A 23,208-nucleotide genomic window follows, 5' to 3' on the forward strand; every position below is an offset into this window, starting at 1 on the left:
TCTTAAAAATAGTACATGAACCTACTAAGTAGCAGCTCAAATCAGAAGAATTCTTTCTTGTATTCATTCATTTATTCAAACAGTAAAAATATTGAGCACCTACCATGTACCAGGACCTGTGTTCATTCTGTCCTCGAAAAAGCATTCATGATCTAGCACAGGAGGCAGACTCATAAAGATGTGTGATATTTGAAGTGACACATGATGACTGTTGTCGTCAAGGTGTGTGGCACGGGGAAGCTTCTGTTTGCTGAGAGGAGGTGGAGAAGAGACTGGAGGAAGTGACATTTGATACGGCATTAAAGGATGATGAGTTCATTAGGTGAGGAAGAAGGGCAGGTGTTTCAGAAGAGTAACAGATAAAGAGCAGTGGATTCCTGTTGGGAGGTGAAATCTATCTGGTGGCTGACAATGTAAATGGGAATGACTGCTACCTCAGCATGTTGATGCATGGAGACTGATTTCAGGCTTTTAAAATCTATTTTAAAAGATTAATTTTTGCCCTGTTCAGTTCAGTTGGTTAGATACTCCAAGGTTGTGGGTTTGATCTCCTGGTCAGGGCACATACAAGAATCAATCAATGAATGCATAAATAAGTGAAACGACAAATTGATGTTTCTCTTTCTCCCTCTCTCTTTCTTTCTCACACTTTCTCTTCCCCCTCTTCTCTCTCTAAAACCAATAAAATAAATACAAATTGAAAAAATTAATTTTTAAAGCGAAGTTGCAATGATTGTTTGGCATTGCTGGCTACCACTGTACTTTACTATATTAGGGGCTTTAAATATTTAATCCTCACAGCAATTCTGTGATGTAGCTACTGAGGAGAAAATTGAGCCTCAGGGAGCTTAAATGTTTGGCCAGGGTCACTAAACTAGTAAGAGGCCTAGCAAGATTTTTATTCTTCAAATATACGTATACTCACTAAAGTTTCCATTTTTAACTGAAATAATTTTCCTTACTACTTTTAAGAATGATTTATTAGATGAACTTTAAAGTATTATATAAGAGAAACTTAAAAGAGCTGTTCTAATCCAAGACCTTAAGATACAGATCAAGAACTAGTCATCTAGAGAGATTATGTGATCTTCCCATGATATGGCCTGTTATAGACTTCCTTAGACACTGCCATGGGCCTTTAACACTGGGTGTCAATTATTTTTCTGGGAGATATAAAAGTGAATAAGAAATAGTACCTGCAGAAAGGTTCTGTAACTGGCCCAAAGTTCGTAAGGAATAAGGTCAGCACAAAACCAGGGCAGTCTGTCTCCAGAGCTCATGCTCCTGACTTTGCTGTTGGGGGTGAAGATGGCAGTGAGATGGGGAGCCTCATTTTAACTCTGCCATTATTTGCTCCGAGGCCTAAAAAGCTTCTTAAATATTTAGTGCCTCTGCTTATCCATCTGTAGTCACATTTGCCTAACACAGCACCACTTATGAAGTACAGTAATAAGCCTGACTTTAATGGCTCTTTACCACAACCCGAGGAGGTGCTGGCAGAGCAGTTTTTGTTATGCTTATTTCACTGATGAGGAACCAGGTTCAGAGAGGCTAAAGGAATTGTTCAGCTTTCTGAAGCTCAAAGCAAAGATGGGATTAGAACTCCTGAAAAAGCAGTCACTGTCCCTAAGATGCTTATTATTTAGACTGAGGCAAAATCATGTTTACAAATGAAAAGCAAAATGTGCTATGTTCCCTAAGAGGTAGCGGGCAAGATGATTAAAGGTTCAGAGGAGAAGTAAATCATGTTCTGTTGGGTTTCTGTTAGGGAGTGATGTAAGCAGGGTTATAAATATGGGAAAGATATGGACAAGCTTTTAGGGGGAGCATGAACAGAGTATGTGAACTTCTGTTTTATTCTCAGCACCTGACAGCTGGCTCATTTATCACTATGTTTAAAGGCTCAGACTGTCCAAGAGACAAGTAACTTGGTTTTACCCCTTTTAGATCTGAAAGCTTCCATGATGTTCCCTGGACTCCCACAATGCTCCTAAAGCCATAGCCCAGATTTGGTTCCTTCTGTCCTGGTTATTTGAACACCCCCACTAGACTGCCTGCTCCCTGAAATAATGCCTGTGGCCTTGCTGTTCCGTGAACACACCCATGAATGATGTTGCCTGCCTTCACCATTGGACACCATTCATTGTCCACTCAGTTGACCCTATGAAGTTAATTACTGATGTATCTCTAAGCTCTAGTCCACCTTCCAGTCCTGTCCTCTTCTCAGACTGCTTCAAGCACCTGATCTCATCTGCCTGAGAGCTTGACAGGAAGAAGGGACTTCAGAATGGCCAGAGGACTGGACATACTTTCTGAACTGTAAGCTCTCTGGAAGGAGAACTATGTCTTACTGAGTCCTAAGCTGTCAACCCAGTGTGAGCAGTTTAAATGGAAGGAATAGTAGGGCAGAATGCTAGAAGAATAGGGTAAGAGTGAAGAACAAATATTTTAGATGTATCTTCAAAAAGCAGAGACCTTCACAGCGAGGGTTAACAGTTTCACGATTGGGAAAGAAGGAAATTAATAAAGAGGGAAAAAATGGACTTTCTTAATAGCTCTTGATAAGAGGTTCTATCTATTATTTATTTTAATCCCTGACATTGTAGACTATAAAACTGAGGCACAAATATATTAAGTGATTTGTTTAAGGTTATACAGTTAGCCATTGCTAGAGCCAAGACTTTGACACTAAGACTGTTTGAGTCCACTAGTTTTTTTCCTCCCATCAGCCAGAGTAAAAAACATCATAATTAATGGGCTTCCAATAAAGTACTGAGAATGTTTTTGCCTCAGTAATGGGAATGATTAGCTCTATGGTAAACATTGCTTTGGTCCTTCTCAACAAAGTTTAGAAGCAAAACTCAAAAAGATCAAACTGCTTCAAGTAATTTCATGATATTACAGAGATCAAGGCTATTCATAGGACTACAGAAATATTCATTGTTCAACCACATAAAGTTCACTATCTCCGGCATCTAGTCAAAATATACCAAACATGCAAAGAAGCAGGACAATATAACCCATAAGGAAAATAAAAGTTAACCAATAAAAAGTGACCCAGAAATAACATAAATAATAGACTTAGTAGACAAGGAAATTGAAAGTTAACTATAACCATATCCATATGTTAACGAAGCTAGAGTAAAAAATTCATTGTATTACGTAGAGATATTAAAGATATAAAGACAGATCCAAATGGGACTTCTAAAGATGAAAACTATAACAGTTGAGATTAAAAATACACTGCGTGGCACTAAAAACAGATTAGACACTACATAAGAATTGATGAGTGAAATTGAAGACATACCAAAATAAAATATCTGAAATAAAATACTCAGAGAAAAGAAGGCTGCAAACAACAACAACAACAACAAAAATCACACCAAATGTCAATGAGCTATGGAACAACTATATTTACATATCTATTTGGGCTTTTTTTTTTTTTTTGTATTTTTCTGAAGTTGGAAACAGGGAGGCAATCAGACAGACTCCTGCATGCGCCCGACCGGGATCCACCCGGCATGCCCACCAGGGGGCGATACTCTGCCCATCCGGGGCATTGCTCTGTTGCAACCACAGCCATTCTAGCACCTGAGGCAGAGGCCACGGAGCCATCCTCAGTGCCTGGGCCAACTTTGCTCCAATGGAGCTTTGGTTGCGGGAAGGGAAGAGAGAGACAGAGAGGAAGGAGAGGGTAAGGGGTGGAGAAGCAGATGGGCGCTTCTCCTGTGTGCCCTGGCTGGGAATCGAACCCAGGACTCCTGCACACCAGGCCGACGCACTACCACTGAGCCAACTGGCCAGGGCCTGGGCTTTATTTTTTTAGAGCAGTTTTAGGTTCACAGTAAAATTGAGAGAAAGGCACAGAGACTTCTCATGTACTACTTGACTTTGCACATTCACAGCTTCCCCACATTCACCATTCCTCACCTGAGTGCTACATTTGTTACAATGGATGGGCCTGTATTGACACTTTATAATCACCCAAAATGCATAGTTTACATTAAGGTTCTCTTTTAGTGTACATTCTATAGGTTTGGACAAATGTACAATCACATGTACCCATCGTTATGGTATTATACAGTGTATTTTACTGACCCTCTAATCCTTTGTGCTCCACCCTCCTATGCACCCTGACCCCTGGCCACCACTGATCTTTTACTGTCTCCATATTTGGGCTTCTCCCAATGTCATATAGTTGAAATCACAGAGTAGATAGATTTTTCAGGTTGGCTTTTTTGACTTAGTGATAGCATTTAAAGTCTCTCCATGTCTTTTTTATGGCTTGACTGCCCATTTATTTATTTTTATTTTTTTAAATTTATTACATTTACATAGATTCAAGTGTCCCATCAGATACATCCTCCCCACCCCCGTGTTCCCCTCAACATCCCCTTTGCCCCCCTCCCATCAACACCCTCCCTCCTTCAGGATTTGCTTTCTTGCTCTCTATAATGCTGTGTTGTGTATATATAATCTCACTAATCTCTTTCTCTTCTCTGATCCCATCCTCTCATCCCCTTTCCCTCTGTCCTCTTTCCTTCTGGACCCTTTGATCCTGCCTCTGCCTCTATTCTGTTCGTCAGTTCACGTTGTTTATTAGATTCCTCAAATGAGTGAGGTCATGTGATATTTTTCCTTTTTCTGCCTGGCTTATTTCACTTAACACAATAGTTTCCAGGTCCATCTATGTTGTTGCAAAAGGTAATATTTCCTTCTTTTTAACATTGAATAATATTTCATTGTCTGAATGTACCACAGTTTTTTCTTCCTCTTCAATCTATACACTTTCTATTTCCTTTTCTTTTCTTATTGCATTAACTAGAACTTCCAGTATGTGTTAAAAAGGAGCGGTAAGAGGAAACAGCCTGCCTTTCACATGATCTTAGTGGGAAAGCTTTGAGTTTTTTGCCATTAAATATAATGTTAGCTATAGGTTATTGGTAAATATCCTTTATCAAGTGAAGGAATTTATTTCTAGTTTACTGAGAATTTTTATCACAAATGGGTCTTGTATTTTGTCAAATACATTGCTTGTATTTATTGGTAAGATTATGTGATTTTTTTCATTTTTAGCCTGTTGATGTAATGGATTACATTAATTGGTTTTCAAATGTTGAACCAGCCTTGCATACCTAAGATAAAACCCACTTGATCATGGTGTATACTGTAATTCATTTTATACATTGTTGGATTTCATTTGCTAATATTTTGTTGAGGATTTTTATATCTATGTTTATAAGAGATATTGGTATGTAGTTTTCTTGTAATATCTTTATCTGGTTTTGATGTTAGAGTAAGGCTGGACTCCTAGAATGAATTAGGAAACACCTCCTCTGTTTCTATTCTTTGAAAGAGATTGTAGTGTATAGGGGATCCTTGGGTTATGACAGTCTCAATATACGTTTTGAGTTTATGACACTCATTCCCATAAAAACTGAAAACAATTGAGATGTAAGTGTTTCAGCTTACACGGTTAGTGTTGTACTTACAGACTATGTAGGCAAACTAGTTTGGTTGTGTGTGGCAGAAGAATACACAGGAACATGGAGTGTGAGTGAGGGAGATAGAAACCCCAGAATCCAAGAGATTTACTACCAAGGATTTATCAGAAGGATTTTCTATGGTAGAGGATAGGTTGGCAAAATTTCAGGCTGAGGACCCCAGCGATGACAGATTCAGTAAGGTCTACAGAGCTGTTATAGATGCCTTGCAATGCTGTAAGCAGATTTTGGAAGAGAAGAAGTCATCAACCTTCCAGACTAGCCTGGAACAATTCTTTAAGAAGGTAGAAAGTCCTACAACATACCCTGTACCTAATCAGCTGCTTCTTGAGATGAACCATGTGTAGTACAGGTAGAATCATCTCCAGTGTCTCCTACACGTTTCTTAGGCAATCCTGATTCACCTGACCCAGTATTTCCAGCACCACTTGCAGGTTTTCCTGCCTCTCCAGCTTCTTCCTCCCAATAGGTTACTCTCTCCCACCTTGCAATGCCCCTTCCAGTGTGCAAGCCAACCACAGGAATAAGGTAAGGAATTTTTTTACACTAATATTTTGTCATTTTTTTCTGTTAATATAGTACAGTGTACAGTACAGTATATTTATGTCCTTTTTCTTTTTATGTGACTTAGTTGTGTTTCTGTTCTAGATTATGATTTTACAACTGTGTTAGGTTAGGTAAGTGACTTAGGCTAAGGTGTGTTTCGACTTACACCAAAATTCGGGTTACGTCACTGTTGTAGGAATGGAACTATGCCGTAACCCGAGGATGCCCTTTATTGGTATAACTCATTTCTTAAATGTTTGACATAATACACCAGTGAGCTTATATGGCCTGGTGCTCTTTGTTTTAGAAGGTTATTAGTTACTGATTCAATTTCTTTCATAGATAACAGGCCTATTCAGATTGTCTGTTTCTTCTTGTAAGAGTTTCAGCAAATTGTGTCTTTCAAGGAAAGACATTTGTTCTTTTTATTTAGGTTCTCAAATATTTGGGCCTTCCATTGTTCATAGCATTCTCTTATTATCTTTTTAATGTCTATAGGTTTAGTAGTGATGTCACTTCTTTTATTTCTGATATTAGTGAGTTGTATACTCTTTCTCTCTCTTAATTAGGATGGCCTAGAGGCTTATTGATTTTCTTGTACCTTTCAAAAAACCAGCTTTTGGTTGCATTGATTTTCTTCATTAGTTTCCTGTTTTCAGTTTCACTGATTTCTGCTTTAATTCTTCTTTTTTTTTTTCTTCTGTTTACTTTGGATTTAATTTGCTCTTCTTTTTATAGTATCCTAAAGTGGAAGCTTAGGTTATTCATTTTAGATGTTATTCTTCCTTTCTAATATCTGCATTCAATACTGTGAATTTCTCTCTCTGCATCCCACAAATTTTGATAAGTCATGTTTTTATTTTCATTTAGTTTAAAATATTTTTATATTTTTCTTGAGATTCCTATTTTGATTCATGTGTTATTTAGGAGTGTGTTATTTAATCTCTGCATATTTGGGGATTTTCTAGTTATCTTTCTGTTATTTCTAGTTTAATTTTACTATGGTCTGGGAGTAGACATTGTATGATTTCTATTCTTTTAAATTTAAGGTGTGTTTTATGGCCTAGAATGTGTTTTATTTTGGTGAATTTTCATGAGAGCTTGAAGAGAAATGTAGATTCTGCTATTGTTGGATAAAGTAATCCATAGATGTCAATTATATCTTGTCCATTGATGGTGTTGCTGAGTTTAACTATGTTCTTACTGATTTCCTGCCTTCTGGATTTGTCTGTTCCTGACAGAGGAATGTTAAAGTCTCCAACTATGATAGTAATTTTATCTACTTCTTTTTGCAATTCTATTAGTTTTTGCCTTCCATAATTTGATGCCAACAAACTGGATAACCTAGAAGTAAAATATATGACAATAATAACAAAAAGTCAAATGCAAATTGACTTTTGCATACCGGTATTGGTATAACTCATTTCTTAAATGTTTGACATAATACACCAGTGAGCTTATATGGCCTCAGGTTACGGCATAGTTCCATTCCTACAACAGTGACGTAACCTGAATTTTGGTGTAAGTCGAAATACACCTAGCCTAAGTCACTTACCTAACCTAACACAGTTGTAAAATCATAATCTAGAACAGAAACACAACTAAGTCACATAAAAAGGAAAAGGATATAAATATACTGTACTGCACACTGTACTATATTAACAGAAAAAAAGACAATATTAGTGTAAAAAAATTCCTTATAATGGGAAAAATGCAAATATATTTTAGGTGCCCCCCTTTTTTTTGGCAACAACAAAGTAATATTTATTGTACACAAGAAACATTAATAGATGCTAAAATTAGTGGGAAAAAGTTTAAGAGGAAATAGGATATCAGCATAGTTTGAAAGTAGCTCCCTTCAAATATTTATCAGTCACAAAAGGAAAAATGAAAACTTCGCAGTGGAGAAACCTAGAAGGCACCACCATAAGCAAGTGGCCAAGGTCACCATCACCAGAAATAAAGCACACCAATATGAAGTACCCCCAGGCATAATAAACTGAAAGGACAGAAAATCTTCCCTGTGGTATGGCAAAAACAAACAAATGGATAACCTCAATAGAATCATGAGGAAACATCAGACAAGCTCAAAGAAGCACCTTCAGTAAACCAGTACTCTTCAAAAGTGCAAAGGTCATTGTGCGTTTCAAGATTCTTATATGTAAAATGTCATAATATTACTTGAAGATAGACTGTGATAAATTAAAGATGTATACTATGAAGCCTAAGATAACCAATAAAACAGCACAGCAAAGTTGTAGCTAATATGCCAATAAAAGAGATACAAGGGAGTCATAAAATAAAATGAATACACAGGACAGGAGGGAAAAGTAAACAAAGAACCAAAGAGAAAATTTGAAAACAAATAGCAAGATGGCAGATTTAAACCAGGTCATATCAGTAATCACAGGAAGTGATTATAAACACTGAATTAAAAGTCTGTACTTACTAGGTTTGATAAAAGCAAATCCCAACTTTATGCTGTTTAAAAGAAACCCACTTTAAATATGAAGACATAAGTATGGAAAGAGACATGCCATTTTAACACTACCAAAAGGAAGCTGGAGTGACTAAATTAATAACAAAATAGATTTTAGAGCAAATAATACTACCAGGGATAAAGAAGGCCTTTAATAATAAAGGATCGCTTTTTGGCCTTTTAGCTAAGATCAAGTGTAATAATAATAAAGGAGTCATTTCATCAAGAGGATATAGCAATCTTAAAAGTGTATGCACACAATAACAAAGCCTCCCTGTGCACCCCCGGAAACCTCAACCCTGGGAGGTATCCTAAGGAATCCCTATCCTGAGATCCCAGGTCTCCCAGAAAGTCCCTAACCAAGGAAAGCAGGGAACATAGGTGTCTCTAATCTATATGTTCACTAGTTCTCTCCTTTGTCATAGGGTAGTGAGAGTCCCAGAGGAGTCATTTTCTCAATACTCCTCCAGAAGAAACCTGAAGGGGTCTCGGTGATTGATAACCAGCTTTCCCAGGACACTAGGTCAGTCTTGATTAATTAAAACACTTCAGCATTATCCCACTACCTTTAAGATAAAGACATTTTATTTTTTTAGGTGAGTGGAAGGGAGATAATGAGGCAGACTCCCACATGCACATCCACAAGGATCTGCCTGGCAACGCCACCTGGGGCCAGTGCTTGAGTATCAAGCTATTTTTAGCACCTGAGGCTGATGCACTCCAACAGAGCTTTCCTCAGCACCCAAGGCCACACTCGAACCAATGGAGCTGTGGGAGGAGAAGAGAGAGGAAAGGGAGAGAGGGAGTGATGGTGAGGCAGATGGTCACTTCTCCTGTGTGCCCTGACTAGGAATCAAACCCGGGATGCCCATACACCAAGCTGATACTCTATCCACTGAGCCACTGGCCAGGGCAAGATAAAATTTCTTACCTGGTTTATATGGTCTTTCATGATATCCCTTTAATAGGCAAATGTAAAGAATATAATAAATACTTATTGAATAAATAAATGTATGAAAACATCCAGATAGAAGAAATGGAGACTGATCTTTGCTTATCTGTTTAGTTCATCTCTCACCTTGTTCATCTCTGCCATACAGGCTATACTCCAAGCATACTAAACCCTTTTGATTTTTAAAAATCTCTGTGCTTTCCTAACTGTCCTCACAGAGGCCATTTTCTCTTCTTGCAACATTTTTTTTTTGCTTTCCCACTTTCAACACACTCACACACACTCGCCTAAATAACTTTCTCTTATTCTTCCTGACTCAACTTAAAAGACACTTCGTTTAGGAGTCTTATCCATTCCTTTAGACTTGGTGGTCTTCCTGTGAACTTTGGCCATTCTCGGTATTTTCCATTTATAACAATTACCATTTTGTACTGTAATTACTTGTCTGTCTTCTCTGTTAGATTGAAGCACAGGGGCTCAATAGTTTGTGTGATTTTTATTTTATTTTTTTTAGTTCATAGTAAATTACTAAAATCTTCTAAACAGAGAATGGAAACAAAGCCCACTCACTCCTTGGGACAAATGTGGCAGTTGGGCAGAGAGAGAGAAGAGGAGCTTTGCCCAGCCCCGGAGCCCGGCTGCACTGGGAGGGCTGTTCTTGTGTGTGTAGTAGCATCAGGTGCTTCCTCGCCATGACACGGCCCTCTGGGAATGTAAAGAGAGGGGCTGTCCCTCTATGAAGGCCTACCAAGGGAACTGATACAGTGTCCCTTCAATGTCTGGTGGTCCAAGATGGCACGGGAAGAGCTGGGCTCCCTGACTCCCTACCCTGTAACGGCTGTGAGGCTGTGAGCAGAACAGCCCTGTGAGGGTGGGGTGACCCTTAAACTCCTGCACTTTGTCAACACTATTGATTGGGGAGGCATTGATGGCCACTGAACCGGATCGATGCACAGTAAATGGTTTCCAGTAAAGTAATAAGCAAAGGGAATTTCTAGAAACCAAATAATTCATGTTCATTGCCCTTTAAAAAAAAAAAAGATTAAAAGACATTCTATTGGGAAGAACTTCCAGAAGACTGAGAGGGATTTTTTTTTTTTTTTTTTTTTTTTTTTTTTTAAGAAAATGGGGTCTAAGTTGTGGCTTAGAATACTGGGTTTGCTGAGCCAGGTGACACTTCGTTGACCCTGGCATTCCTCTTTGGCCATCCTGGTCTTGCCCCCTCGCTCAGCCCTTCTTCAGGACCACAGGCATTCCAACAGTGGCTGGTTTCCCCTTGACCTTGTTCTTAAAGTTTCCAGATCTCATCCCATCTCTATGACCTCTCTTTTAAAGCTACAAACTCATTTTGAGAAAAACATGTATTCTTGAAAAGCTGTGAGTAAATCAAAGTATTTTTTTTTGAAAAGCAATTAGAAAAACCTATCTTCCTGCTAAATGAAAACTATTTATAAAGAGTTATGCCCTGATTTATCTGTCTTATACTTTGAGTTTTTCTTATGTTTGGCTTGCTTAAAGCTAATAATATGATTTCCAACATTGCCCCCTTAACACAGGATGGTTCCCCATTCAACACAGGAAGGTTCCCCACTCAAAGATCTTAACTGAGAGGCTGAAGATTCTTCATTAGTAATAATTCAACATACCTTCCCAAGCATCCTGTCTTTGGACGCCACAAGAGCCCAGTGAAATAAGAAGTGGACTGAGACTCAAAGGGCTAAAGTGACCGGCCTGTGACTTTGAAGTGCTATAGGAGAGATTTTTGTGATTTTTTTAAATTGTAGAAACAATATGACTCAAGTAAATTTATTTCTTGTCCAACTAGGGGGACTTGATGTCTGCAGGTACACAAAGGTTAGTCACAGATTTGGGTTGTCGCATTCCTGTATGCGCCAGAGAAATTACTTTGTTCACATAATTAAAGAAAATAGCCCTGACCAATCTGATTGGCTCAGGGGTAGAGCATCCACCAGTGTGTGGATGTCCTGGGTTTGATTCCCAGTGATAGCACAAAGTAGAAGCAACCATCTGCTTCTCCACCCTTCCTTTCCCCTTTCTCTCTCTCTCTCTCTCTCTCTCTCTCTCTCTCTCTCTCTCTCCTCTCCTCCCACAGCTATGGCTCAATTGGTTCTAGCGCTTGGTCCCAGACATTGAGGATGGCTCCATGGAGCCTCTGCCTCAGGTGCTAAAAAGAGCTTGGTTGTGAGCATGGCCCCAGATGGGCAGATCGTCTGCCCCAGACAGGGGTTGCTAGGTGGATCTCGGTCAGAGCGCATGCAGGATTCTGTCTCTCTATCTCCCCTCCTCTCACTTGGAAAAGAAGAAAAACAGGAAAGGAATATGATATAAGTGGCAAGCACATCAAACTTAAGTACAGAATCCTGAAGTAAAATCTGAGCACTTACTGTGATTTGGGGCAAGTCACTCAAAGAAGAGAAGGAGTGGAAGAAAAATATCCTTTACTATACACTTGCTATGTTCCCAGCAGTGAATTATTTGTTATCTCATTTCATTCTCTTTTATGAAACAGGTATTATTATTCTCATTTTACTTTATTACAAGGAACTCCTGGTCATGGCAGAAGCATTTTAAACAGAACCGCAGTGACTATTATAATTCCTTTTTCTACCCCTAAACCTATTATAATCACAATAATTAGTTTCTTGGATAGCCTTCCCAAAATGTTCTGTGCTCAAAGATTTTTGGATAGGATATCAGGGACAGAGAAATGACAGAAGCTTTAAAATTGATAGAGAGGGAGGTGGACAAATGGTATAAGGAACCCAGGGGCCTCTGGGGAGAGAAAGGATTCAGAACGCTTCTTGTCTAGGAGCCAAAATTAGTGAAGGCTGCTGTGTTGCCTCTGATTGGCAGGGAGAGACACTGAGACTCCTAGGATAAAACATCATCAGGAGAGAAAGAGTTGGCCTGTTGAACTGAGGGGGGTAGTTAATGATAGTCCCAGGTCTGTGTGCCAGATTTGCCTACTCCCACCATAACCTCAGCCCCAGGATGCTGACTTATATGGACTAATAAAATTCATCAGTGGACCTCATGGCCAGTGAAAAGCTCCAGCAGGAAATGAAAGGGGAGGTATAGGAAGGAGGTCACGATATTTATTCCTCTGGCTCATTCCCTGAAGTGTTACCTAGGGATGGCTACCTCTCTGGACTGGAGAATACAGTTCCTGCTCAGGTGGCCTTCTCTGCATGACTCTATTCATGTTCCATTAACTGCCTCCTTACGTCCTTATGGCCGTAGAGGTAGTAACAGTCCACTGGGGCTACTAGTCTGGAGTTGCTCAACTATACCTTATGTTTTCTCTACACTCACTCTTTAAAAAAAGTCCTTATTAAGACCCCCAATTTTCCTATTGATATTTTGAGAGCACCATATATTTTCTGTTGTGATCCTGCTTGATACAGTTTGGTAGTGAATTCCAGAACTTGCTTCAACTCAGACATCCTGGCAGCAGGCTTGTGTCCTAGGGAAATGGCTGGAGGAATGGTTTGAAGGATTTATAACATTGGAAGCCCAAGGCAATTGTCTAATAGGACAACCTTGTCCAAGTATAATAAGGAAGAAAACCATCCTCCATTGCCTATTGAGGAACAGTGTCTTCCGGGCAGGAATTTCTACCAGCAATGTAAGAAGCAACCGGAAGTGGAAGCTTGGTCCCAGCCATGTGGCTTCAGAAGTGCCAGGCAACAATAGTATTTGTAATCCTATTCATTCATCATTATGTGCTGCTGCATAGCAAATCTCCTCCAAACAGAGCAGCTTAAGGTAATTAGCCATTTTATTACTTCTCATTGTGCTGGGCTCAGCAGGAAACTTCTCATTGGTGGTCTCTCATGCAATCACAGTCAGCTGGTGGTTGGAGCTAAGTCATCTGAAGGCTTGAGTGAGTTGGACATCCTAATGGCTTTGCATTCTCTGTCTAGAAAGTTGGTGCTCACTACTGGATAGGAGAAAATCTGGAGCTGCCTACCAGGGGCTTGATTTTCTTCCACTGGGCATAGTCACTTGAGTAGGTTGGCCTTCCTCACACTATAGTTGTCTCAAAGTAGTTGGAATTTTATTATGAAGGTTGGCTTCTCCCAAGAGCATGTTTTCTAAGGGAGACAGAGAGAAACGACATCATTTTTTGTAATTCAGCCTTGGAAGATGAGCAGCATCACTTTGGCCACATTTGTTGGTCAAAAATTAGTTCTAGGCCTGCGCAGATATAAGGGACGAAGTAGCTCTTTGGGCGGCCATCTCTGGGGACTAACTACTGTAAGCTGCAGGGGTGGTTTTCTGGCATCAGCAGCGAAGATTGGAGGCAACTCTTTGGAATGCTGAGGTTTCTGTTGTCAGCAAGACTAGTCTTGAGAACAGACAGAACTGGCTCTTCATTCTTTTCATACAGGAAAGGGACTAGACTGGGAGTATGGCAAACTAGGGGCTTAAGTATTCTACTTTAGAGCACAGGGCATCAGGGAGGCAAAAACGCCTCCACTTCATATACATGGGGAAATTGAAATTCAGAGAGGTTAAATAGGTTGGGGTGTCAAGATTCAAATCTTGATCTGGCTTCCGTCAAAAACTCTTTAACACTAAGCCAGGGGTATAGCACTCAAAATCCCTACGGAGGCCAGATGTATTCAATAAATGCATCAAGCTGGAGTTAGACAACTGGCAAGAAGCAGCTTATAGTGCAACCAAGGTGAACACCTGCCTAGATAAACTGCCTTTTAACATACTTGTAGGCAAAACCAAACCAACCGAACAAAACTCAGCCCGAGGGCAGTAGTGTAGGTGCTATAAGTGATACCTGTGAACAGCTGAGTGGTTCTTGCCTTTTCTTTCTATGGATGAAGCTAGAATCTGCAGACTGGCTTTTCATCCCCTTCCTATGGAATGGCACATGAAGATGTAAGTACTCCACTCAAAGCCCTTCCGCACAATCCTGCCCAAGGGCAGTCAATTTATAACTTCTTTATTAAACCCTACTATTTCCTAAAATATGTTATTTAATTTAAGCTTCACACAGCCTTGTAAGTCAAGGATCAGTATCTCCATTTCACTGATAGCTGATTGCAGCAAGGTTACACAACTTACTCAAGGTCACGCGGGGTGAGAACCAGAATTCAGAACGTGTTTCATATTATCCTAAAGTCCTGATTTTTATCTCTTCCAATGTGGTCTTCATTGCTTAACCTCTCTTCTTTAGTTGCAAAATAAGGATAATAGTATCTGCTTTGCCAACCTGAAAGGGTAACTGTGAAATAAAACAAAAATGGATATTAAAATGTGTGTCAAAGACTGTCGTCATTTGTCAAGCGCTAAACACAAGCATGCTATTGTGTTATTTCCATTTATTTAACAAAAATTTCATGAGAATTTACTATGGGTCAAGCATGCATGCTGGAATACTGCAGTGAGCAATCCAGATTAAACACCCAGCATGCATGGAAGTTTCAGTCTGTTGAAGCATCCAGACAATAAACTAAATGAATATGTAAAGTATATGACATATTATTTATTTATTTATTTATTTATTTATTTATTTATTTATTTATAAGTGAGAGGCGGGAGACAGAGACAGACTCCCGCATGTGTCCCAACCAGGATCCACCTGGAAAGCCACCTACCAGGTGATGCTCTGCCTGTCTGGGCTGCTGCTCCATTGCTCAGCAACCGAGCTATTTCAGCACCTGGTGAGGCCATGAAGGTGTCCTCAGCGCCCAGAGCCTACTTGCTTGAACCATTCAAGCAATGGCTGCAGGAGGGGAAGAGCGAGAGAGAAAGAGAGAGGGGGTGAGGGAGGGGCGGATAAGCAGACAGTTGCTTCTCCTGTGTGCCCTGACTGGGAATCAAACCTGGGACTTCCACATACCCAGCCTAAATCTACCACTGAGCCTACCAGCCAGCACCTAATTATATGACATTTTAGTAAGTGATAAATACCAAAGAGAGAAATCAAGCAAGAAGGAAGACCAAGCTGCTTGATGACTACAGTCATAAGTAAGGTGGTCAGGGAAGGCCTCTCAACCAGGAGAAACCTCACACTCTTTGACCAGAGGTGACAAAATGGAACTACTAGTCAAATCTGCTGAGGGCCTATCTTCATAAGGCACAGAAACTAAGAATTTTTTTAAAGGATTGCAAAATAACAAAGAAGAATATGTGACAGAAACTATATAAAACCTGTAAAGCTTAAAATATTTACTATCTGGCCCTTTATAGAGAAAATTTGTAGACTTGGTCCATTTTATACCATTGCTGTGGCAACCTGCTTTGCACAGGTGTAATCTCACAGCCTCTGGCCTCGGCTGCACTGAGGGGTCCCTGGCTTTCTGCCTCCCCTTCCTCCCCGGTCCCCATGGAAATCTGCCTGGGCACGCACACATGTGCAGCCCAGAGGTGTAAAGCCCTTGACACTTTTGACCACGAGGAGTGGGGCTGATGAATAAATACCCCACTGTACCCCATTCGTCTCTTGGGAAAACTTTCTCTTCTGTGGCACATCCTATATGCCTCCTCAGAAGGTTCTGGTGGGATTCAACTCTGATTGTTCAAAGTGGTGACTGACTCAATGATACTTTGGCTCTTCCTTTCTCTGTTTCTCTGTTTCTTTCCCTCCAAGGCTCTGCTTTTGAGGAAGGGTCAGGACAGTTGGTACCAGGAGTGGCCCAAGAAAGCTGGCTCCCAGGCTGGGACTCTGGAACTGAACTTCGGTTTCTCTTCTGTATGAAATGAGGAACTGCAGAACATTCTGACCTGACCCGTGTTTTTAGAGAATCACTGAGCCATTGTATTGAAAATAGGTGCTAGGGAAGATGTTGGCCAGCAGTGATGGTAGCGGTGGAAGTGGTGAGGAATGATTGTATTCTGGATGGAACATGGGCCAGCGGGATTTGCTGATGGATTACACATGCACGATTAGAGCGATTAGAGAAAGGCATCAGGATAGCTGTACGTGTGGCCTAAGCAACAGAAAACATTGAGTTACTATTAACCGAAATATGAAATATTATGGGAGGAACAGGTTTAGAGAATCAGTGTGACAGGTCATTTTTCCCCCCATTTTTTCATTCCTTCCACTTGCCAAATATTAAATGAGGAACTACTCTATACCAAGCATTGTGTTTGGCTCTGGGTATTAAATGGTGAATAAGAAGGATATAGCTCAGTCTTTCTAGGCAATCACAGTCTAGTAAACTCGGTGTTTATAATTCAGTGCAATAAGTGCTATGGTGATCAGAGGAAGGGCCCTAAGATCAAAATGAAGGAAGAGGAAGAGAATGAAGGGAGAAGGAGGAGAAGAAACAGGAGAAAGAGAAAGGTCCTGATATTAGGCTTCCGTTATACACCTGGCTCTGTATGACCTACTTTATTCCATTTAGCTTTATGTGGTCCTCTCTAGAACTGTGAGGTAGGTATTGAAAGCGGTAGTGAGGGGCGTGTTAATGGATTAAGATGACATTGTCTCAGATTTCGTAAAAAGCATGTCTTGATTCTTTAATATGAAGAAAGTATCTAGGCTGTGTTAAAAACCTAGTGTAAATCCCTATAATATAGGTCTTTTCTCCTCTGCTGTAATTTAAACCCACATCTTAAGGATGTCACCCCTCTGATCAGCTACATTACAGGAAATCAAAGGAATGAATGCAAGATGGCTACTCCTCCTTCCACGTGGGAGCAGGCCCTGCTCCTCTGACCACTCCTACCCCAGAGAAGCAGAAGCAAGAGAGGAGGGCTACCAGTCTGCATAAACTTTGACCCCTCCCGGTCACTGTCTACAATTCAGATTAGTGTTTGGTCCTCTTGAGAGAGAAAGGAGGAAGGTAAGCGGGCAGAAGAGGTAGGATTGCCTCCCTTTTATACATGAGAGGTTTAGTAACTGGTCCAAACTCAGCTAAGTAGCAGAGCCCACATCTAACTCAGGTCTGCTTGACTTTTTTTGGCTCTACAGTGCCAACGTCTGTGGCCTTTAAGAAAAGAACCTATGGCCAAATGGAGAAAAAAGGATGTGGCAGCTTAGAGGCTGCTTGTAAAGGCCTAGAGGCACAGGGTTTCTCAAAGGACCAGCGAGTGCCAGGACAAATGGAATGTATGGGCCATGTGGCTGAACACGCCCTGACAACATTTGGCTTGCCAGACTTTAACTCTTTCTTAGGAGAGCTGAGGTCAAGAAAACAAACTGAGGTTGGCTAATTGTTACCCAGATTTCTGACCCTGCTGAAATGTCTCCCATGTGATTCTCTCTGGGTTTCAACCTGCCATAATCCTTATGTCTTTTAATAATTTTAAAAATATAAAGATAACATTTTTTTCTGATTATAAATGCAATACCTGGTTATTGTAACAAGTCATAAAATATCAAAATTTATAGCAAAAAAATTTAAAAATTATCCATAATCTCACAACCCAGAGATATTACAGTGAATGCATTGGTGTGCATCCTTCCAGACTTTTAAACTATGTCTGTGTTTGAAAACGTGACGTGATGTCTTTCCCGCCCTTGCTAGTGTATTCCAAGTTTCGGTCTCAGGAAGGTCTCAAGCAGTACAACTCCAGAAAGAGAGTGAATCAGGCCCACCGTGCGAGCCTCTTCTCCCTTTGTGTCCTTCACCTGTAGAGTCTGGGGTAGCTTCACGAGGCAACCCGAGAGTTCTAGATTAAGGCCCTGAGCCTGTGGAGGAGTTGTGAAACAATTAAATAGAGGAGAGGTGCCAATTCTGGAATCTTCGGGCCTGTAAACTCTGTTTTATTCAAAATATAGGACTTGGAACCCATGTTAAAGTTTTGATCATTCTTCTGGCCTCCGTGTGTGTTCTCAATGCACTAAAGCAAGACTCAGCAGATTTTTTTTCTGTAAAGAGCCAGAGAGTAAATATTTTAGGTTTGTTGGACAATATTGTCTCTGTTGCAGCTATTCAACTCTGCTATTGTAGTACAAAATCAGCCATAGATCATTTTAGAGGGGAAGGGAGGGATGGAGAAGCAGATGGTCACTTCTGTGTGCCCTGACCGGGAATCGAACCTGGGACTTCCACATGCCGAGTTGATGCTCTACTGCTGAGCCAACTGGCCAGGGCCAATACAACTTTTAAAGACTGCATAATATTCCATTGAGTTAGACAGACTGAACAAGTATAATTAGAGACCAGAACACCCTCATCTACTGGGAAGAGAGATGGCTGCTCCCCTAAACATGGCCAGTTGTGTTGGGGACCAATATATTGACGAAGGCAATCCATTGTATGGGCTGCCCAATTGACACACTCCCTATAGAATGGGCCCCAAATTAGACAATAAAATTTAGTGGGAAAAGTATAATTGCAGGACAAACAAAATGAGATCAGGTCACACTGTGACCCACTTTGACTGGGAGGCTCCCAGTTACATCCATCACAATAAATAATCTGAGTTGGTCTTTTCTGAGTTGGTTCATGCCCTGATGAACTCGATAGGCAGAACCAATACATCCATCAGTAGATGATTCATATTAATAAACATTCCCTTTTTCTGGACATTTAGGTTATTCCCAATGTTTTTGCAGTTATAAAACAATGCTTCAATAAGCATCTTTGTACATAATCCTCTTCTGCCTATCTGATCACTCCCTTAGGGGCTCCTGTGTGACTGTGTTTTCAGCAGTAAACTTACTGTGACTAGACTGTTTGACCCCTTGTTTTTCGAGAAATTTAAGGATCCAAGATGACTCTACCGCTAAAAACATTGATTGACAGGCCTTAAGGAGACTTGGCAAGACTCGACGAGACACGAAGCCTCCAGTCTTGCAGGTTTCTTCTCAGGGCAGGGCTTAAGATTGCAGGTGGAGGCCAGATAATCAGGCAGACCAACAGGGCAGGACCCATCAGGAAGAAGGGCCCTGTACATGAGTTCCGGCTGGGGAACTGAGCCAGTTCACTGCGGATGGCATTGAGGGTGAAGGAGAAGTGGAGAGTCCTCTGATGAGTAGTTATACAAGCTACAGGGGCTTCCCATCGCTTAATGCAGGGGTCCCCAAACTTTTTACTCAGGGGGCCAGTTCACTGTCCCTCAGACTGTTGGAGGGCCGGACTATAAAAAAAACTATGAACAAATCCCTATGCACACTGCACATATTCTATTTTAAAGTAAAAAAACAAAACAGGAACAAATACAATATTCAAAAATAAAGAACAAGTAAATTTAAATCAACAAACTGACCAGTATTTCAATGGAAACTATGGGCCTGCTTTTGGCTAATGAGATGGTCAATGTGCTCCTCTCACTGACCACCAATGAAAGAGGTGCCCCCTCTGGAGGTGTGGCGGGGGCCAGATAAATGGCTTCAGGGGGCCGCATGCGGCCCGTGGGCCGTAGTTTGGGGACCCCTGGCTTAATGGGTCCTCAGCCTATTGGACCTACAATAACCTTGAAGAAAGAAAGTAATCTCACAGTTGTGCCACATATTGTGATTCTGGTTGTTGTGGAACTGTCATATCCACTTCTCCACCTCCGGGGCACATATGGGAGGGCATGCTTTTTCATCCCTTCAGATGTTCAGGCCATATAACTAGTTCTAGCCAATGAACCATAAAAGAAGTGTCATTTTGTCACTTCTGGGATGAGGATGAGATGGTGAAAAACTTGACTCTTTAGCCTTCTTTCTACCATCTTAGTATCCTGAAGGCCATGTGTCCTGAGGGTAACATTACAAGATAGAAGCTCTTCAGCCCGGGTCCTTGAGTACCTATATGATATGCTGCTTTCCACTAACCTGTGCTGGACATGGATGGTGATGAGAAGTAAATATTTTAATTTTAAGTTGTTGAGTTCTTAGCACTGTTGCCTATTGTTCTATGCCAATTAATATATTGTCCCTGTACAAGGTAAAGTGGCAGAGTTGAAATTTAACTCGAACTTCGATATTTGGTTGGTAGAATCTTGAAAGCCTAGTAATTTTGAGACTAGGACACCAGATCTTGGAGGATGACTCATTTCTGAACTCATAAGCTCAGTGAGAGAACACATACTGATAATCCCTCCTGCTCCTGTCAGAAGTGGGGAATGATTTGGGAGGCTAACATCATAGGCAGAGACATCAGTAAATTCAGTGTTAGGTCACTAAATAAGGCAAAGAGAAGAAAAACGGAAGGGGGATGAGAGTTGGCGATATGACTACTGAAAATCAAATCATCTCATCTCCAGAATGACAATGAACATTCCTTTAATTTTTTTCTCCAACTTCCACCCTGGCTTATATTGGTGCTAGATGGGTAGGCAAGGTATCAGGAAGTCACAGGCATCTTAATGTCAAAGAGGTACTCATCTGATGCAGAACAGAGTGACAGCTCACTGATCATTAGCATTTTGTTGGATGGAGTCATTTTGTTTGAACATCTTACAGTCTCAGCATCTAATCTTTCCTAGGCCCAGGCTTTCACTGGACCCAAGGTGGCAGGTCCCTGTACTCTCCCAGGTCATGGGGAACTTCTCAGCTCTGCCTGGATTCATGAGGCCAAGTTCATTGAACAGCTTTCAGAATCCCCTGGACTCCTACAGACTAGAAGAGGGAAGAATATTGTTGAGAAACTCCCCATATTGTCCATGTTGGACCTTGGAATTATTAATAAAAATGGAACTCAAAGAGAATCACAGTGTAATTTCAAGGTTTCCCCAAAGGGAAAGAAGAAATGCAAAAAAAAAAAAATCACTTTTTTGAAAGATCAATTTTATCACTTTAAAGTGGGCATGGTACCTACTTTATATGGTTGCAACAAAGATTAAGTGACATACACTAAGTATAGTGCCTGGCAGTCAGGGCACTTAAATAACATTCAGTTATTTTTTTTTTATTTTTTTTTTAGGGGCCTTCTGGCAAACACCGGAAGACCTACTAGACAAATTCAAAAAGAGCTGTAAGCACTAAATAACATTCAGTTATTTACTTGATAAACTAACAGTTAAAGGAACATTCATTCTCTTTCCTCCTATTTCATTCCCAAACTCTCTTATTTTTTTTTTTGTTCAGATCTTGTAAGGAAAGTGTATTAAATATGGCCACCTCATTTTTGAGTAACACCCCACTGAGAGGTCAATAAGTACGAAATCCATAAGCCAATGACACAAGTTCCTAGGACATAAACTCAGTCAAGCAGAGCCTATCTATGGGACTTGCCTTTGGTCTCTGAATTAGGTTCTTTTGGATGTAACATATAGAGACTCAGCCAGGCTAGTCCAAGAAAGGTCTGTAGGAGGACAAGAGACAATCTAATGGAAATCCAAGAACAGCAGGCTAAATAGAGCCAAACAGCCTGGTGCTGGAGATGCAGGGTGGACCAGCACCTCTACGGATCTCAGCAGCAGACTTTAAGAATCTTTTCTAAAGTGCTACCCAAGAGATGCCACACATATTGTCCCTTGAGTTTCCTTCTCTCTGCTCACTTTTCTTCTTGCTAAAAACTGGTTCCCACTCTCTACACTTCATCTTTTTTCTACCTTGTGGTTTTTGCTGACTTCTCACTTGGCTCATTTATAGCTAATTGTGGCCTCTCCAGCTTCCCTCAAACTCATGACCTTCAAGCTTCTTTGAGTATACTGCCTGATTCCATCTATATTGCCCAACTTAAATTCTTAAGAGTAGAATTGGGTTTTTCCTAGCTGGGAAGATCCCTCTCTTGAGCCACATAATAAGCCTCTGTCTGCCTTGGGGTCCAGTGCTCACGCTGTCAGGGCAGGAGGAAGGAGTGGAGGGTTTGCCTGGTGGCATTTAGAGCATGGCTGTCTGGAGCTAGGGACTGCAGAAAGTTTCTTGTAGAAGTGGCTATGGATGTGGCCAACCTGCCTTGACCGACATATCTCATATTCATTGAATTTTGATTATTTCATCATCTAATTTAGAGGTAGCCTTGTACAAATCCTGTAGTTTACATATGAGGACCTGAAACTCAGAGAGGTATAGTGCCTTGCCCAAGTCACAAAGTAAGTGATGAAGAAGAAGTTAGAATTTAGGTCAGTGTGTTTCCTAGTGTATTAGGTATAAATATTTTTTAAAATATTTTTTGACGGCTTTCTGTATGTGAGGCACTAGAACAAACCAAACCAATGTCCTTGCCCTTGTGGACATACATTCTAGATAGCAAATCCAATCATGAAAAAAGAAAGTAGGCCCTGACTGGTTGGCTCAGTGGTAGAGCATCAACCCACTGTGTGGATATCTCAAGTTTGATTCCCAGTAAGGGCACACAGGAGAGGTGCCCATTTGCTTCTCCACACCTCCCCCTTCTCTCTCTCTCTCTCTCTCTCTCCTCCTGCTGCAGCCATGGCTCGATTGGAGTGAGTTGGCCCTGAGTGCTGAGGATGACTCCATGACCTCTGCCTCAGGTGCTAAGAAGAGCTCAGTTGCTGGGCAATGGAGCAATGCCCCACATGGGCAGAGCATCGCCCCCTAGTGGGTTTGCCAGGTGGATCTCGGTTGGGGCACATGCAGGAGTCTGTCTCTCTGCCTTCCCTGCTCTCACTGAATAAAAAGAAAAAGAAAAGAAAAAATAAATTAACTACACAGTATGTTAAAAGGTGACAAATGTTCTGGAGGCAAATAGAGTGAGGGGGACTAGCAGTGCCGAAGGGGAGCTATAATTTCAAATACGGAGGTCAGCGTAGGCCTCTTTGTGGCAGAGGGAGAGAGCTTGTCTCACTGGGCTGAGTTTCCTGAGAATAGGAAAGGACTGTACATATTCCTCCTCCTC

General features: G+C 40.9%; 1 non-coding gene across 1 annotated transcript; it reads right to left on the reverse strand.

Annotated features, from left to right (window-relative positions):
• Positions 1-21,325: 21,325 nt before the first annotated feature.
• LOC136395992 (U7 small nuclear RNA) lies at positions 21,326-21,388 on the reverse strand. Its single transcript, XR_010749428.1, has one exon. It is a non-coding gene; the product is annotated as a U7 small nuclear RNA (small nuclear RNA).
• Positions 21,389-23,208: the final 1,820 nt, after the last annotated feature.

This window comes from Saccopteryx leptura, chromosome 2 (genome assembly GCF_036850995.1).
Source record: "Saccopteryx leptura isolate mSacLep1 chromosome 2, mSacLep1_pri_phased_curated, whole genome shotgun sequence".
In the NCBI taxonomy this organism is placed as follows: Eukaryota; Metazoa; Chordata; class Mammalia; order Chiroptera; family Emballonuridae; genus Saccopteryx; species Saccopteryx leptura.